General features: G+C 38.8%; 1 protein-coding gene across 2 annotated transcripts in view; it reads right to left on the reverse strand.

The window, feature by feature from the left end:
* Positions 1–15,665, reverse strand: part of FNDC3B (fibronectin type III domain containing 3B) — a 244,498-nt gene extending 228,833 nt beyond the window's left edge. For both annotated transcript variants that reach the window (XM_024754771.1, XM_024754770.1), the window contains exon 1: positions 15,592–15,665. The gene's annotated coding sequence lies outside the window, so the exon portion shown is untranslated. The remainder of the gene's footprint in view (positions 1–15,591) is intronic.
* Positions 15,666–18,503: the final 2,838 nt, after the last annotated feature.

Genomic DNA, 18,503 nt, shown 5'->3' on the forward strand with positions numbered 1-18,503 from the left:
GGGGGAATAGGGAGAGAAAATGAAGTATTTTTCATATAAATATTAGAAGTACATGGTAAGATTGCTGAACTTGGCTATACTGTTTTTAATAAGGTAATGCTACAACAACCAGCACAGAAATGAAGAACAGAAGAGCCCTGAAATTTTTTAAAACCCAAAGTGTAGCTTTTACCCAAAGGTTAGACAAAACAGAGAAGACACAAGTGATAACACTGGCAAACACATACATTCATATACATTGCATGTGTATGCATATGTATGCATACATATACACACATTAGAAAAAATAACCCTTTTGGCCAGTGAAACAGAGACATTTGGTGAGAAGCTAAAACTAACAAAGAGCATCACAAGATTATGACTTGTGTATGAAAATCCTCCAGGGTGTACTTAGAGGATATGATGTTTAAACAAATGAGTCATATTTCTACAACTGAGAAGTGCATAGAATAGTAAGCTATTTCAATTTTTACATACATGCACACACAAAATGATTATGCAAACACAAAATTAGGACAAACCCGTATCAATTTGTGATTTTTAAAGACCTAATTAAATCTGAAAGAGAAACTGAAAACTAAATAAATGTATTTCATTGATTCCAAGTAATTTTTTTTTTCTCATTTTAACATCTCGAGAAAAGGAAAGCATCTTACAGTTAATGGCAAGTCAGTTTAATTGACGGTATTTTCTCATGTAGAGATATGGAAAATGCTGGTGCATCTCAAAATCAATCACATCACAGATTCAATAAAATGATAGGAAGTAACCTATGAAACCAATGCAAAAAGGACAACCATGTGTGCCGTTTCAGAGATAAGAGACAGGCAGCAGGGTGATCTTAGCCAGTTCACGGATGAGCAGTGGGCACAAGGTGGGAGCAAAGGCACATACAGACCCTTCAGCTGAGGCAGTACACCTAGGAGGAGAAAGTATTACTTTTTATGTTTTTAGGGTTTTTTCCATTCACAAATAATTTAATGCCCTAAATATCAGATGACATAAAAATAAAATCCACCAATTGCTTTGCTGAAAACAAGGTTAACTAAATACTTATGACAACTCTATTTTTAAAAATATACTGGGGGGATTTCCCTGGTGGTCTAGGGGTTAGGTCTTAGCGATTTCACTGCCAGGGCCTGGGTTCAATCCCTGGTCAGGGAACTAAGATTGGCAAGCCTCGCAGCACAGCCAAAAACAAAACAAACAAAAATAAAAAAAATAAAACTGGATACTAACTATATCCAAACCTCTGGAGGTAGGAACTCAAGCATTTTGTTTTAAATCCTAGATGATTCAACTGTGCAGCCAGGGTTGACAAGTGATGGAAAGTACCTGGCATACAATAGGTGAGCACATTTTTTAACGTGGCAATTATTAAAACAAAGAAAAAAATATACCCTGGGTAATTTTCTTTCCTTTTTTTGGTTACTAGTCAAGATTAATTTATGCTAATAAGATTTCAGAGAAATTAATGTAGTACCTAAAGTAAGAGTCCTAAGTGATATTTTAACATCTCACTTTCAAAAAGAAAATTCTAGATAATTAAGCTCTTGAGATCTACCTACACTTGAATCTATTTAGGTAAAGTTATAGTCTTCTCATGAAATTAGGAAGATCTAAATGGCAGAAAACTCTAGGGGAATAAAAGTGACAGAGGAAGGAGAAATTGGGAGGTAAGAAGAATTTTAGAAACGATCTGGTCCAATCCTCTTATTCTGAGGTGAGGAAAGTGAAGTCTTGATCAAAGAAACCATATTGAATGGAAAAGTTGTTAAACTTCATCTGGGCATTCTCTGCCTTTAATCAGGGGCAGAAGGTTTTATCAGTTTCTTCATTTAAAGGGGAAGAGAAAAATTAACAATATAATCAACTGATTTTTAGTGAATGCGTTCAAGTCCAATGACCTTTGATGTGAACTTAAAACATTTTTTTTTTTAAGCTGCACAAAATACTGGGTCTACGGAAGGTGTACGGTAAAGAAGATTTGTATCAAGGAAGGGGAATAGGCTTGAAATAAGTTTAAAGAGGCCAGATTAGCAAGGCTATTTCACCCTTCCTGTTGAGCCATTTCCTATGTCCCCTAAATACATTACCCAGAGCTACTTTTCAGCACTCTGGCTCAATTTCTAAAGAATCTCATTTTCTCCAAAGTCTGTTCTATGGTTAATTACGTGCCTTCTCACTACCCTGGGTATAGCCAAGAAATAGGTAGAATGCACCTGTTGTTCTCGAGTTCCATCTGAGATGGAGGCTGGCATTCTATTCACCTCTGAGGAATGTTAATTGCTGATACCAGCATGACAGGTGCAATGAGTAGAAAAATGATCAATGAACTCAACTCACAGAACAGTGGCAGAACTCATCTAGAGACCATGAGAAAACTCCTCAAGAGCTGTAACTTTAATTACTAACAATTGGTCTGGAATTCAATTTGACCCCCGAAACAGATTTTTAAAACACAACACAACATTCTAATTTCTACAATGGTGCCCTGTCCACAGGGGAAAAAAAAGGGAATATGTATAATCCTGTTTTTCATGTTACTATGGAGTCATTCACTAACCCCAACTGCTTCTCATGGATTGCTTCTCCTCACATTCCTCCCATTCCAGATCTCTACTGTTGTAGTCCTATCTATTTTGAATGATGAGTCACTTCCTTTTCCCCTAGTTTTATACTTTAAAAATCATACTGTTTCTTTAGAATACTTCATAGGGTGAAGCCAACTTCCATATCGGTTCCCTGACTTTTTATCTTCCCCTTTTGGTTTTTTCTTTTACTACCACCCAGCTGTCTAGGGGGAGGGATGTACTAGCTTATTACTTGAATACAGTATCAGATATTGTGTATCTGTTTAGAATATTTTTCATATTTGCATAAGTTTCCTAACTCAGTGATCCCCGTATACTACACAATACTATTCATTAAACTCTAAAATATTCCTGGAATAGCTTTGGCAATCGTATTTATTCTGTGTCAGAACTGAGGCATAGAGAAGAAAAAGGAATCCCTGATAAAATGGCAACTGAATTAGGAGGTATAAATGGAAAGATTATACGAACAAATCCTTTGAAAAGAGTCCCTGATTCAAACCTCAGTTCATTAAACCTATAGTGGAGGGAGGGGAAAAAATTTCAGACCAAGAAAAAATTCTATCTTTGAGCTTAAAACTGAAGAATTTAAGCCAGTCATTCTTTTTTACTTTTCTTCATTTACATGGACTTTCTCCCTTTTGTCCACTTTGTGACCAAACTTAATCCTGAGAGTTTTCTCTATTGTTTAAGGGCACCTCTCTAAAAGTCCCCTCTTACAAGTGCCCCTCTTCCAGAAAGCCTCCTACCCTCAGCTGTTCTCAAAGCCTGGACCCAGAACCACGAACATCAGTATCACCTGGGAACTCCTTATAAATACAAATTCTCAAGACCCATCTCACCTACCCCAGACCTAAATCAGAAACCCTGGGGGTGGTACCAGCAATCTGTTTTAAAACAAGCCCTCCAGGTGATTCTAATCCATGCTAAAGTTACTGGTAACTGTCAGCATCTGAAACAGGATGTAATACCCTGGATTCAGGTATGCTGGGGGGACAACTTGAGCCAAATACCAACCTGTTTCCTGGGCACCTATATCATTTAAAGTATGAGGCAAGATCTATGAAGGGAACAAAGCAATAGTTTCAGCCCAATTCGTCCACAGAGTCAAGTGGAAAGAGTGCTAAAAGCAGCTTCTGCAAGCAGCAAGTTGTAAGATGGTTATTTTCTCATCTCACTTTTTCTGCTTCATCCACCCTGTACAATCTTCACCTATTCTAATCAACTTTGAATTTTAATAGTTTATAATAGGTGAGCCATTGTGTTTACATCTAACTAAAGGTAAAATAGATCTATTCTCTGCTGAAAGGAATAAACTCAAATTTCTGTTTGATGACCCTTATTTACTACTTACAGAAGTTTATAACAAAAAGAGCCATTTCAATTAATAGGTTCAATAAAGACAACCACCACATAGTTTACTTATTAAGTATATGATTACAAGATAAACGATCTTTAAGCACTCTGCAAACATTCTTAAAGAAGACTAACCTGGATGAACAGACAGGTACACAGCATGTGCAGTGTGATGTACTTGGGAAAACACACCATGAGAATTTCTTAAACTACCCTGAGGGTTAGGTTAACCAGAAATTCTCAGTCTCCACTGCGTATTAAATTACCTATGAAGCTTTTCGAAACTAATGCCAAGGTCTTGCCCCCAAAACAATCTGACAGTTCCCCTTGGCTTAGACAATCTGACAATTCCCTACAATTAGCCTGGAGGTCAACTTGTGCGTTTTTTTTTTTTAAAGTTCCCCAGGTAATTCTGATGTGCAAAAGTTACAAACCACTAATGTTAATACAACCAGCCTTAAAATCCTGAGGTGTTAGAGATGTTCTTTACTTTAAGCATATGATGCAAGAACTATGTCACTCAAAATGTGAATGCTTGACCCACAGAATAAGAAATGTCTTGATCATTGAGAATAAATTAACCAATTAATCTCAGATCTTGGTTTCTAATTCATGGGATAGATAACAAGCCACACTTTTGCTGTACTTTAACATTTTGTGACTATTTCATGCTTACACTCAGGCAATTTAAGTATAAAGGTTTGATTATACTGCCTGAAAAGGCTGTTCTTCCTCAATTGGAGGAGACAAGTTCTAGCTGTGCCAAAGTACACGTGTTGTCTGCAATGCTCGTATCCTGGTACAGCAGGCACAGAAAATTGACACTGCTGGATCTAGCATAAGACACACTGACCGATGTTAAAAGATCCAATCCCAGATAACCAAAATAATCCAACCTCAGACAACAGTTAAAGACTTGGCACTTCAAGCCACGAACAGGCAGAGTTTAATTTGACATCTATATGAGATAATGTGTGAGTGTGTATATCCACTTTACTGAGAACTGCAGAACAAAACATAAAATTCATCTAGTCGATCCTCTAACAGAATAACACTTTCACTCAAAAACACACTAAGAATAATGCTTATATTTATCTTTTTAAGTTTCCACTTCTGTTCCCAAAGACTTTTCTTCCCCTGATGTTTTGCCTCCTCTTCTTATCAGTTTAGCACAGAAATTTTAATTTGCTAGTAACTGGAAGCTTTTTAAATTAAGTGAAAATGTTGAAACTCCTATAGCCAGAAAGATCCCACAAAGCCTGTTAATTCTGGCTCTGCTGCACTGCCATATATAAAGTGTCCATAAAGATGTTATATTTGAATTATGGAACACTTCCATTTTAACTCAGACACAAAAAGACCTGAAGAGTTTTCAACACCTCAACTTTTCTCTCCAATTGCTAAAGGGGGTTGGGGAGTTATATGCAGCCACACAAGAAATGTGGGTATATGCAAAGAACCCCGAACCAGGAGCATAAAGGAAAGTCGCTGATGTGGGCAGTTTTTTTGTTTTGTTTTGAATAAATTTATTTATTTATTTTTGGCTGCGTTGCGTCTTTGTTGCTCAGCGCGGGCCTTCTCTAGTTGCGGCGAGTGGGCGCTATTCTTTGTTGCGGTGCGCGGGCTTCTCATTGCAGTGGCTTCTCTTTGTTGCGGAGCACCCGCTCTAAGTGACCAGGCTTCAGGAGTTGTGGTTCATGAGCTCTAGAGCGCAAGCTCAGCAGTTGTGGTGCGAAGGCTTAGTTGCTCTGCCACATGTGGGATCTTGCCGGACCAGGACTCAAACCCGTGTCCCCTGCATTGGCAGGTGGATTCTTAACCACTGCGCCACCAGGGAAGTCCCTGTGGGCAGTTTTGAGGCCAGTTTTCTCCATATTTAGATGAGTCCAGAAGGAAGTATTAAAACACACTCCCCTTTTACCCAACTGTCTTCATATCCTCAAAAAATAGTGCGCAAAATACCTTCCGAGTTACTGAAAACTCTCCTCCAAGAAGCAATGCCCAAGTCGATGAGCAGAAAAAAAGCACTTACTTAAAGAAAGAAAGAAGTTTGCATTTTTTTATCCTTTTTTGTTAACCCTAATGCTTGTCCATGTAGGACAGAGTGAATACAAAATGTTTAGTTTGTAAACTATTGTTTACACTGTAGGACAAACATTTTTCTAAAGGACCAGATTCCACCTATCTTAGGGAAACATACAACACCTAGTGCATAGCTCACTCCCTCTCTTCAGTGTGTGTCCCACTGGTCAGCAAGTCATGACTATCTCCTAAACATCTCAAATTTCTGTTCCTGCTTCCACACCCACCACCAATGCCCTCACCCAGGCTCTCTTCGCCTCCTGCCTGCCAACTCCATTTACTTCAGTAACCAGACTCATTTACAATTTAACATGTACTCTGTTTATTCCTGGGTCTGACATGGAGTTTCCGGAGAGTTTACTGCTACAGATAAATGCTATAATTTTTAACTACATGAAAACAATAAAATACTAATGAACAATCTAAATTACTTGCTAATGACATAAAAGACAAAGCTGGTCTATCTTTCACTATTAAATAGCCTGAAAAATATTTTCCAAGGTGTTCCCAGCCTACTCCTCACAAAAGAAAAAGGTTATCAAAAGAATGGATATAATGATCACTCCTTCACGCTTTTTACAAGTAAGGGAGCTAACCAATATTTTGGACTTCTTCAGAATTACTGTGTGTTTTTGGAAACAAACTCACACTTGCATTCATTATCTTAATTCGAGGAACGGAGAGTAAAAATAACCAAACTTAATTACTTAAGTACAAAAACAAAAAATTACCTCTGTGAATTAACTATGAGACTTTTCCATGATTTTGACATGAATTTTTAGCAGTAAATCAGGAAATGACTTTCCTCTTTTCTGAGCATCTAGGAGGTGCTGGATAGGCACTGGGATAGAAAGATCATTAAGATTTGACCCCTACCCTTGAAGAACCCTTTACAGACACCTCCAACATGAAATTTTCCGTTTCAAATTGTAAGTGTAAAACACAAAGGTAAAAAATACAGAAAGAATAAAGCAAGAACTAAAAGATTATAAGCTGTGAAATAAAATGTGGTGGACAATTGAGGTAATGTGACAATTAGCTCTTTGGAATTATCTGTCATGCAAAGATCTGTGACATTTAAGGAACTCCAAGCAGTGGTACCCTCAGAAATGACATTTTAACCACTGCTGAACAAGCCTGAAAGACAAAAAGGGCACAGAAGCTAAACTCCCACTGCATAATTTTTTAAACATATTATGAAGCAGTACGACTAAAATGTGAAGACATCTGAAAACTCCTAACCAATACCTCAAGTTCACAGAGTCTTCCCTGAAATGCTTTAAACTGACAAGTAACAAAAATAAACGGTGGTTCAACGTCTAACCGTAATGGAGACTGGGAGCCTAATAATGGTTCCTATTTATTGGACCCTTACATTGCCTTAGAAACTGTTCTAAGTGCTTTCTACCCAATATGTCATTTAATCCCCATAGCAATTCTTTAAGACCGATATTATTATTCCAATTCTACAGATTAGGTGTAGATGTAGAGAAGTAACTGCTTTTACGACACACATCTAACATGCAGGGGACTTCTAAGTCAGCCAATCTTACTCAAAAACCCATAATGATCTTACCAATATGCCTTACTGCCTCTTCAGTACTGCCTCAGAGCACGACACATTAAATAAAGACTAAAAGAAGTATGGAATTTAATTGAAATGTGAACGACAAGGCCTAAAGGACGGAAGGCATACCCATAGCGACTACTTTACAGGCCTGTCTGAATATGGTCTCTCAGGCACAGTGTGAGAGTTAACAGCTTATCATCCAAAATAAACGCAACAACTGAAGCTTCAACTACAACAAAACTTACTTTAAATGCATGAAACAGTGGAACCACTGTTTTATCCACAATCCTTTATCTGAACAATACATACATCCCCATAAACCTTCATCTGAAATGTCTGAAATGTTGCCATCACCATCAACCCATGAGAGCAAGCCTACTGTTAAGTAGGCAAAGAAATGGAGGCTCGAACTTTGATAACCAAGTCATTGCCCACAATTGGTTATGGCATCTGTTTCGAACAAAAATAATCAGCAAAGCTGTGTGTACATTACTAGACGATGATGATGATGCTGGTACTTACAATGGAATGTCTCCCAACCTTATTGGATAGGTATTCCCACTATCCGCATTTTAAGAGAGGAAAGAAACTGAGGCTAAGAGTCTAACCATTATCTAGCAAACAACCAGGGATTCTCACTACAGAGCCTTCACTCTTAGAACATAACCTTTATAACTTCTAACAATTAAATCACTCAAGCTTTACTTGAAGAAAAAGGCCAAAGAAAGTCTGACAATATAATTTTGTGTAAAGTTTTTGTCCTAATTATGGATATGTAACAATAGCTAAAAACAATCGAGATAAATGGGAAGGGTAGAAAGCAGCAGACACACTGGGTATTTTCCCTTGAGATGGACTCACACTTCCTGGGAAGCAGCATGGTTTGATACTGATGTAACCCAGTCTCATGACATTACTCAGTCCCAGCATGATGACAGCCACACTTATCATCACAGATTTTCCTCCCACCCCCTCCAGAAACTGGACTTTCTGCTCTGGGCCCATCAGTACTCACCGACCCTTATGGAGACTACTCTGGTGGGACACTTCCAGTTACTCGGCAGCAAGCTATTGTCTGAAAGGGGGCCTATCAGGTCAGCATACAGAACTCCTATTTGCACAAACAGCTATGCATGTCCATGTATGAGAAAAAAGGCAAATCATCATGCCCAAAATAAGGCTCTCAAACATTTCAGAGATCAGGTATTCTCCAAAATGCTAAAAGTGATTTTTCATCAACATTTCATCAATATTACACACACACAGGTAAGAGACTGATTTGTCCCAAATCTAATATTTAAGTTATAAAATGAGCTGGCAGGCACGTTGGTGGAATAATTCAGATATTCCTAGAAACTCAGATTCTCTCCGCCTAGAGCCTCACTGGAAACTTATGTACTAAGTCTTACCAAATACAGCTCTGGATCAGTCAGAAAGATGGGCAGGACACTGGGGCTAGCCTGGACAAAAACTCGGTATTTTCAATTCTAAAAGATATTTTCAATTCTAAAAGATTTTCTCAAGTGAGGCCTTAACTGTTCACAGTAACATTTCAGATTAGCGATCCCTCACAAACCCCCAAATGCAAAAGGAAATGACTTTCAAAGCAGTTTCTTGTGTAGAAAAAGAAGATCTCAAAATAAGAAAATTGTAACAGGAAAAAATCTTTTGCCTTATAATACAGACTTTCCATAAGTAATTACATACAGTCAAATAACAATCAGTTACATATTCAATGTAATGAAAGTTTGCAAAGATTCTAAACTATTTAAAGGCAGTCATAGGACAGTAAGTTCACTTTCAAATCACCCAAATAGGGCTCCCCTGGTGGCGCAGTGGTTGAGAGTCCGCCTGCCGATGCAGGGGACACATGGACAAAAGACTTGTTTGCAAATTTCAGCCAGGGCAAGGGTTCAATCACTCTTAGGAGACAGACTTCATTTTGCAACAGGTCCTCTTCCTTGGTTGTAAGCCAGTAAAATAGGAATTTCTCACTTATATGCAGAGTTTTCTTTAAAGGCATAGACCATATAGAAGCTTTGCTTGTGAAATGACAGTCTACCTCAGCTTGCAAGCCCTACCTATGACATCACTCAAGTCATTTCTCAATCAACAAAGCAAGAGACAAAGAGAGTCCACTAGGATCTGTCATAAAATTCTTAGAAAGAATGACAGGTCGGTGTTTTAATGTGCCAACCAAGTCTAATAAATGCACATAAAGTACCAAGTGAGAAAAAAAAGTAACTTTAAGGTCCCCGTGACAGTCTGGAGTCTGAATATGGCAGGGAGTGGGGTGGGAGACAAACGAGGAGATTCAAAAATGTGGAACGGCTCTCAATGGTGTCATTCACAGGGGCCTGTGAGCAGAGCATGCTGTTCATCAATGATACGGTTCCCACACTCAGTGGGGCAGGGGGACTTAGACACGGAGCTGAAGAAGGCTTAAGGAGAGTAAGCAGGAGAGGGAGAAAGTCTCACACTCTGACAGAACCCAAACTACAGCCATCTCAGAGTAAGGCTCTCCTCAAGTTTCCCTCCTGCCATACATTCTGCTGTCATTTCAAGGTCTCTACTCACTTACCACAAATGAGCTGAGTAAATAATCTTTTTAAAGATGTCTAGATTATTCTGGACAAAAAACATTAGTAATCAGATATCTTTAAATATTATTCTTTATTAGAATAATGGTGATTCCCAAGCATTTCACTTTAACCTGTTGTTTGCTGTTATCACCAGGACATTCACCTGTTTTCTTCAGGCTCATGATTTGAAACATAAGTCTTGAAAGACAAAAACTGCAGCATTACTACTGGTTAATATGAAAGTTCTTTAGACTTACACATGTTTTTTTTAAAGGAAACTGATAAGCTTTAATTGTAATGTGATTTGAAATTTGAAACTTCTTCTATAGAGATTTTAAAGGCCCCTAAAAGCACTTAACTAAATATCTTTAAGTTCCCGGCACAATAGTAAAGGTTAAAAGAAAAATCATCACGTCGGATGTAATGCCAGAGCTAGTCAAGGGCCTAGTAGTCAGTAATTATTGTCAGGCTGTGTGGCTGGAGGTAGGTAGGGTAGAGGATACACTGTTTCCTGTCACAACTGGACTCACAGTCTAATTCAAGGGCTAAGGAAAGGTTTACACATATAACCAGATAGTTACATGCAGTGCTACCTCTACCTGCTCCTCCAGGAATGCAGAGAAAGGTCAGAATGGACTGAAATGGTCCGGGGGGAAGGGGGGGACCCCTGCCGAAGGAGAGAGCCCTAGAGCTTAAAGGAAGTGTGGTATTTGTTTTGGCTGAAGCGTTTTACAGGGAGCAGAGAAATGGCCCAGATAAAAAGATGGCATGCATGGACAGGAAGGAAGGCTGCACTGCCAGCACCTCAGCCCAGACAAGGATATGAAAATAATGGGAGAGACCTGCAGCTGCCCTCTATTAATTCCTGAATTTCACCAAAGGAAAAAATTCATATTGATTGCTAAGATTCTTTTTTCCCTTACAATTAGCTCTTTATACACTTTCACCTGGCCTAGGAAAGAAAAATCTTTTGTCTAGGATGCCATAGCTATAGTGCTGCCTCCAAGTAAGAATAAACTATGATCTTCTGTGGCCCCTTCAAGACCTATGATTCATGTTTCATGGAAATATTGAGAAATATTCCATTAGAAATGAATCTGCTTTCACAGCATATTGTATGTTTCCTGTGTTTTTCTTCCTTTATTATCACCAAGGACATTCCCATGAAAACAAAATCTTGTTTTTTCCCCAGAGTAACCATATGCTTTACACTGATGTGCTCCGAATTTCCAGACTGCCTTTTCATGGCACCACAATGAGCTTCTGGGGTCTTTCTAGTGATGTCATAAATGTCCTATAGAGAAAATTATAAGGCTGACAAATTCGACTACAAGCAGAGGGGGTTGACCTCATATGGTGTAATTTCAAAGTTTCCAGGAAGGCCTGCAACCAGCTCCACTCCCTCCCCCTAACCCCACCCCCCAGCCCCCAGCAATTCTTACCATGCTGGCTAGTGCTGAAATAGCAAAGCTATCAAGCTGACAGTTTCAACCACGGTGTAAGCAATGGGAATGACTTCAAACTTTCCCGGAAGGCCACCACCACCAGTCACCACACTCCCCTTCCCCGCCGAAAAAACACCTCCCCGTCTGCCGGCTGGTGTTGAAAAAGCACAACTAGAGCTTCATTCTCTTAACTTTAAATACAAATGCTTCTTTTAGAAGTTTCCATTACAATATGACTCAATTTCAGATCCTTTCCTAACCAGTCCTCTACCATTGTACCCCTCCTCTTCCAGCAACTGAAGCTGGAAGTCCCACCTAGAAGCTCAGCCCAACTCTGGGCCCAATCCTGACTCTGGACAGAGATAATTTAAGGACTTCTAAATCAATACTCCCTGTATCAAACTATCCTGCTCCCACTTCTGTTAACAGGGTACCTGTCTTATTCCAAAGACCCAGTCTCCATCATCCACTTTTGCTCTGCAAACCATCTCTATCTCATTCTGGTCACCTGAGTACTCACCTAGCATCCTTCCCAGAATGCTGTTACTCCAGGAATAGGAACCCATCTTGCTCTTGTCACGTGCCCAAGAAAATGGAGTCGATTTGAGTTCATGATTCCCTGACGTAAAGCCACAGAGCAAGGCAATAAAGAGCTCTGCTGTTTCTCACTAGATGACTTTATTATTTTTTTTAACATCTTTATTGGCGGATAATTGCTTTACAATGGTGTGTTAGTTTCAGCTTTATAACAAAGTGAATCAGCTATACATTTACATATATCCCCATATCTCCTCCCTCTTGCATCTCCCTGCCACCCTCCCAATCTCACCCCTCTAGGTGGTCACAGAGCATGGAGCTGATCTCCCTGTGCTATGCGGCTGCTTCCCACTAGCTCTCTATTTTACATTTGGTAGTGTATATATGTCCATGCCACTCTCTCACTTTGTCCCAGCTTACCCTTCCCCCTCCCCATGTCCTGGAGTCCATTCTGTACATCTGCATCTTTATTCCTGCCCTACCCCCAGGTTCTTCATAACCATTTATTTTTTTAGATTCCATATATATGTTAGCATACGGTATTTGTTTTTCTCTTTCTGACTTACTTCACTCTGCATGACAGACTCTAGGTCCATCCACCTAACTATATGACTTTAGATGTGTGAATTAGCCTCTACAGGTCTCAGCTTCCTCATGTGTATCTGTCATACCCATTCAATGAGAGAATGCATAAGGCTAAGAGTTGAAAAAATATTAGCAATGATAGGGATGTTAATCACAGTGAAAGGATAATAACAACTTGTGTTGGAATTTATAAACATATTGCCTATTCCCACATTCTATGCTGATATGCTCTGCCTACCTGGAGTGAAGCATTCATTAACTCACACTGGAACTCAGATGAAGGGGGGGATGAGAGCACCTGGGCTGAGTGGCTGCCAGTTATGCATGAGTGGCCAACAATGGGTCTGGACTGGGGTTCCTTCCAGTTCCTGCAGTTGATCCTATTGTCCCAGGGCCTCCCAAGCCCTAGCAAACCACTTGGGGTTCCAGGTCACCCTCATCCTGTCCTGTGTCATTTCAATTAGTTGGGCCAGGTACCAACATGTCCAAATAAAGATAACCACAGTACCTGGGTGTTCAGAAGAGAACAAAGAATAGGAAGGCTCAGTAAGCCAAAGATAAATGGCTCTACAATTCTTTAGTGAATGGCATTTTTTTAAATCACTGAAAGGGGTGTTAGTGTCACTTATCTCCAAGTACCATCATGAATAAATACAAAGCTTCCATTGTGGACAGAGCAATATACTTGCTAAATTCCCTGCAGAGTATACCAGTTACGAACTGGACCCACAAAAAGTGAGGAAGAGGCTAACTAGATGAACACACACACACACACACTCTTCAGACACCAAAAGCAAAAGCAGGTGGCATGAAAAAGTGGATTTTATATATGTTGATCCGTTCAGCAATTTGCTTTTATAGACTCTATTACACATACTCAGTTGTAGAGGGACACAGTCTTCTAGCCAAAGCATAAGGTTCCAATGTTACCATGACCAGAAGCTCAACTATTTTCTTACTGAACTGGAAACATCAGCTTCATTCTATGTAGGTAAAATAACTTTTCATCTAGTTTTACTAGTGTGATTTTCTTTTTTAAGATACAGAGTGAATCTTGGGGTTTTATTTGTTGATAATATCTGTTACAGTTCTACAAGTAGGTAGAAGATTCTGTAACCCATACTATTTTAAAATATTTTTCTCTCTTCTTTTACCTGAAGTTCCTTTGTGTGATCTATCACTGAAGACTAGGTTTGGTTTTTAAATGGTTTAGAACACCAAGATCAATTTCAGGGACACAATGAATGCGATCAGAAAAAAATCATTAATAAAATGGTTAAATCATTTCAGATTAACTGCAATTAAAACTCACTAGGATTCTAGCCTAATGAGCTTTAATTGTTTTCCTAAATTTTTGTTCTTATAGTTACAAAAACAAGTAATGAAACGACACAGCAGCACACCATACGAAAGATCAACAATACGAAGATCAACTTTTTCCATGCAGCTCATTATGGAAAACTAAAACTAAAGGGCATTTCCCTTCATTTTCTTTATATATTGGTGAGCAAGCCCAAGTATTAAAGTAAGACCTCTGGTCAGATTCCAGTCTAATCAATAACCTAGTATTGAACTCAATTACAGGCCAATTTACCATTTGCCCCATAATCCCAATCACTGCCAAAAAGAGCTGTCACACAGTGCCCTCCAACACAGCAGTATTTGTATACTAACTCCATATCTGGATTGATCTTCCTACACAGAACCCCATATGGATCAGAGTACCTAAGCGTCTTTCTTTCCTTAGTGAACTATAGAGAAGAGGCACCGGTATTACACAAACTAGAAATTAACTGAAATGCCCTAGGAGCGGTACTTAAAGAACTACACCCAAGGAGACTCACCTACTCCTGGAGCTTATTTAGATAACAAGACTCTGGACTCTGAGCTGATGCTGTACTGGAATAAGACTTTTGGAGATCTTAGGAGGGCGTGTCTTGCATATGGGAGAGACATGAATTACTCAAGGCCGAGGGCGGACTGTGGTGGGCCGCTTTCTAAAAGTTGGCTGCTGGTATTCATACTCTGTGTAATCCCCTTTCTGGAGTGGGCTGGACATACCACTCCCTCTTGCCCTTTAGTCCCTGCTCCGATGAAGCTGCCATAATGTAAGCACCCCCATGGAGAGGCCACTTAGCAAGGAACAGAGGGAAGCCGCCTGCCACTAGCCCACAAAAAAACCTAAATCCTGCCAACAACCACTCAGGCGAGCCTGGAAACAGACTGACACTCTGACATGCCTTACAGTGACTGCAGCTCTATCTAGCCCACACCTGGATTTTAGCATTTCGAGAGGCCCAGAGCCATAGGACACAGCTAAGCTGTGCCTAAATTCCTGACCCACAGAAACTGTAGACAAGAACTGTTTTAAGCTACTAAATTTAAGTAATTTGTTACTCAGTAATAAATAACAGATATTTAATACATATTTTTACCCCTAAAAGCATCATTTGGATAGCATCACAATATGTATTTGAAACTTTTACCTAATTTGAAAAAGTACTTGCTGTTCTCATCTGGAATTTTAAGCTCTCTTAATAATCTCTGCATTTTTCAGGACTACCCAGTTCCATAATATATGAAAACAATGCAAGTTTTCCCAAGTTTATTTAATTCACTTAAAAGTCAATAGAATACTCAAGATATTTAACTTCGTCACTTATATATCACAGGCCCACATCAGCATGAAGGAGCCCCTAATGAAAGCAAAAACAAAAAAATCCAAGATAAATTTTACTTCTAGAAAATCACATGCAGACTCAGAGATAAACTCTACTTCTATAAAATAATAAATAAAGGAAAACTTCTTTGATTAGAAGGCTTGCAAAGAACTTCCTTACCTTGAATGCACTGAAGTGTTCCATCCTCCGCTCTTATTGTAAAAGTCTCACCTGGATTAACTTGAACGAGAATAACCTGCCAAAATAACACAGTAATTTCAATTTAATACTCTTCAACGGTTTCATTACCTAAATTTACGTACTAGATAAGTATGTGGCACAGAATCTTGTATAAACACAAAACTTAGGATATATCTTAGATATGGTTCAAATTGGAGGGGGCTAAGTTCATGCATTTGAATTTAGCTAAGTGAATTCTCCTGCGTTGCTTATGCTATATAACAAAAAAAAAAAAACCCAATGTTAAGATACCTTTTCTTTCAAACAATTCCTTTTTTTCTTTCACTAAACCAGAAACAACAATTAAAGAAGAAAAAGAACCAGAAACTATAACTTACAGTGGAAAATTGAAAGAGAAATGAGTTTCTGACCTAACACTGTTGCATACCATTCCCAAGTTATCTATTACTGACCTGACTCTACTGTGTAACAACAGAAAGCAATTTATAAGAAAAATGTTTTTTGGGGAAGAAAAAGCCTGTATAGAACCTGGAAATAACAATGAACAGTATAAAATAAATATTACAAATAAGACCCAACACACACACAAATTTTTGAATCTATTACCTAAATGTCAGTGTTTTAGTCATATAACATAGATATTTAGTTATCAGAAGACAACTTCCGAAAGACTAAACCACGGATGCCATGGCAAAGTATGTTCTTTTAAGAACCTCAGTTTTAAGTTCTAATCTCATTTAGTTCCTTTAGATAACAAAAGTAAAAAAAAAAAAAATCACTAATTTATATTTAAATATAAATTAAAGGACATAACAAAGCTTAAAACACTGTAGTTAAAAATTACCAGGTGCGCTACCTGGGTTCTTTGGTGGGGCTAATGGCGAAGTCTGGGAGGGCTCATGCCAAGGAATAAATACTTCCCAGAACTTCTGCGGCCAGTGTCCTTGTCCTCACAGTGAGACACAGCCACCCCTGCCTCTGCAGGAGACCCTCCAACACAAGCAGGTATAACGTGCATATAAATAAAGTCCACAGATCAGAAGAATGGAGCTTGAAGAGCTTACAGAAATGTATACATTCATATACTCACAACACAATCAAATACAAATTATTCTCAGCACCCTACAAGACCCTTGCCCCTCCGATTCAGTACCTCTCCCAAACAGGGACTTCCCTGGTGGCGCAGTCGTTAAGAAGCCGCCTGCCAGTGCAGGGGACATGGGTTCGAGCCCTGGTCTGGGAAGACCCTACATTTTGCGGAGCAACTAAGCCCGTGTGCCACAACTACTGAGCCTGCGCTCTAGAGCCCGTGAGCCACAACTACTGAAGCCCACACGTCTACAGCTCATGCTCCGCGACAAGAGAAGCCGCCGCAATGAGAAGCCTGCACACCGCAACAAAGAGTAGCCCCTGCTCGCCGCAACTATCGAAAGCTTGCGCGCAGCAACATCTTGTCGTGTTCATGACCATTTTGACCATGCTTGTCAGCGGGAAAGTATCAGTTTTACCATTAAGTGTGATGCTAGGTGTGTGTGTGTGTGTTTGTGTGTTTTAATAATCCTCATCAAAACATACATGTATTTAAAAAATCATGAATAAGTATTAAATTTTACCTATTGAAATTTTTTTAAAAATTAACATGTGCAACATTAACACTATTAAAATAATGACTGTATATTTCTAGAAACTGGAAGGATGTCACTGTCACATTCATCTTATAGTTCTTAGAGCAAGCCTTGTTCCTCCCTGCCTCAAAACCATCAAGCATACTGTTCCCTCTGTCTGCAATGCTCTCTCTGCACTCCTTCATCTCTGCCCACCTTATTCCTTCCTCAACCAGCTAACGCCCATTCATCCTTGCCAGATTAAGAAGTGGTATTTGACTCTCAGGACAGGCCAGGTCTTGTAATATGTGTTCTCAAAAAACAAACAAAACTCTACTCCTTCCTAAAATTTACAATTGCAATTAATTAACTAAGGAATTATTTTTGTGTCTGTCTTTCCTTTAATCTAGGCTCTGTAAGGAGAATAAATACAAAGCTTCCATTGTGGACAGAGCAATATACTTGCTAAATTCCCTGCAGAGTATACCAGTTACGAACTGGACCCACAAAAAGTGAGGAAGAGGCTAACTAGATGAACACACACACACACACACTCTTCAGACACCAAAAGCAAAAGCAGGTGGCATGAAAAAGTGGATTTTATATATGTTGATCCGTTCAGCAATTTGCTTTTATAGACTCTATTACACATACTCAGTTGTAGAGGGACACAGTCTTCTAGCCAAAGCATAAGGTTCCAATGTTACCATGACCAGAAGCTCAACTATTTTCTTACTGAACTGGAAACATCAGCTTCATTCTATGTAGGTAAAATAACTTTTCATCTAGTTTTACTAGTGTGATTTTCTTTTTTAAGATACAGAGTGAATCTTGGGGTTTTATTTGTTGATAATATCTGTTACAGTTCTACAAGTAGGTAGAAGATTCTGTAACCCATACTATTTTAAAATATTTTTCTCTCTTCTTTTACCTGAAGTTCCTTTGTGTGATCTATCACTGAAGACTAGGTTTAGTTTTTAAATGGTTTAGAACACCAAGATCAATTTCAGGGACACAATGAATGCGATCAGAAAAAAATCATTAATAAAATGGTTAAATCATTTCAGATTAACTGCAATTAAAACTCACTAGGATTCTAGCCTAATGAGCTTTAATTGTTTTCCTAAATTTTTGTTCTTATAGTTACAAAAACAAGTAATGAAACGACACAGCAGCACACCATACGAAAGATCAACAATACGAAGATCAACTTTTTCCATGCAGCTCATTATGGAAAACTAAAACTAAAGGGCATTTCCCTTCATTTTCTTTATATATTGGTGAGCA

The sequence above is a fragment of the Neophocaena asiaeorientalis genome, unplaced genomic scaffold (assembly GCF_003031525.2).
Source record: "Neophocaena asiaeorientalis asiaeorientalis breed wild unplaced genomic scaffold, Neophocaena_asiaeorientalis_V1.1 scaffold53, whole genome shotgun sequence".
In the NCBI taxonomy this organism is placed as follows: Eukaryota; Metazoa; Chordata; class Mammalia; order Artiodactyla; family Phocoenidae; genus Neophocaena; species Neophocaena asiaeorientalis.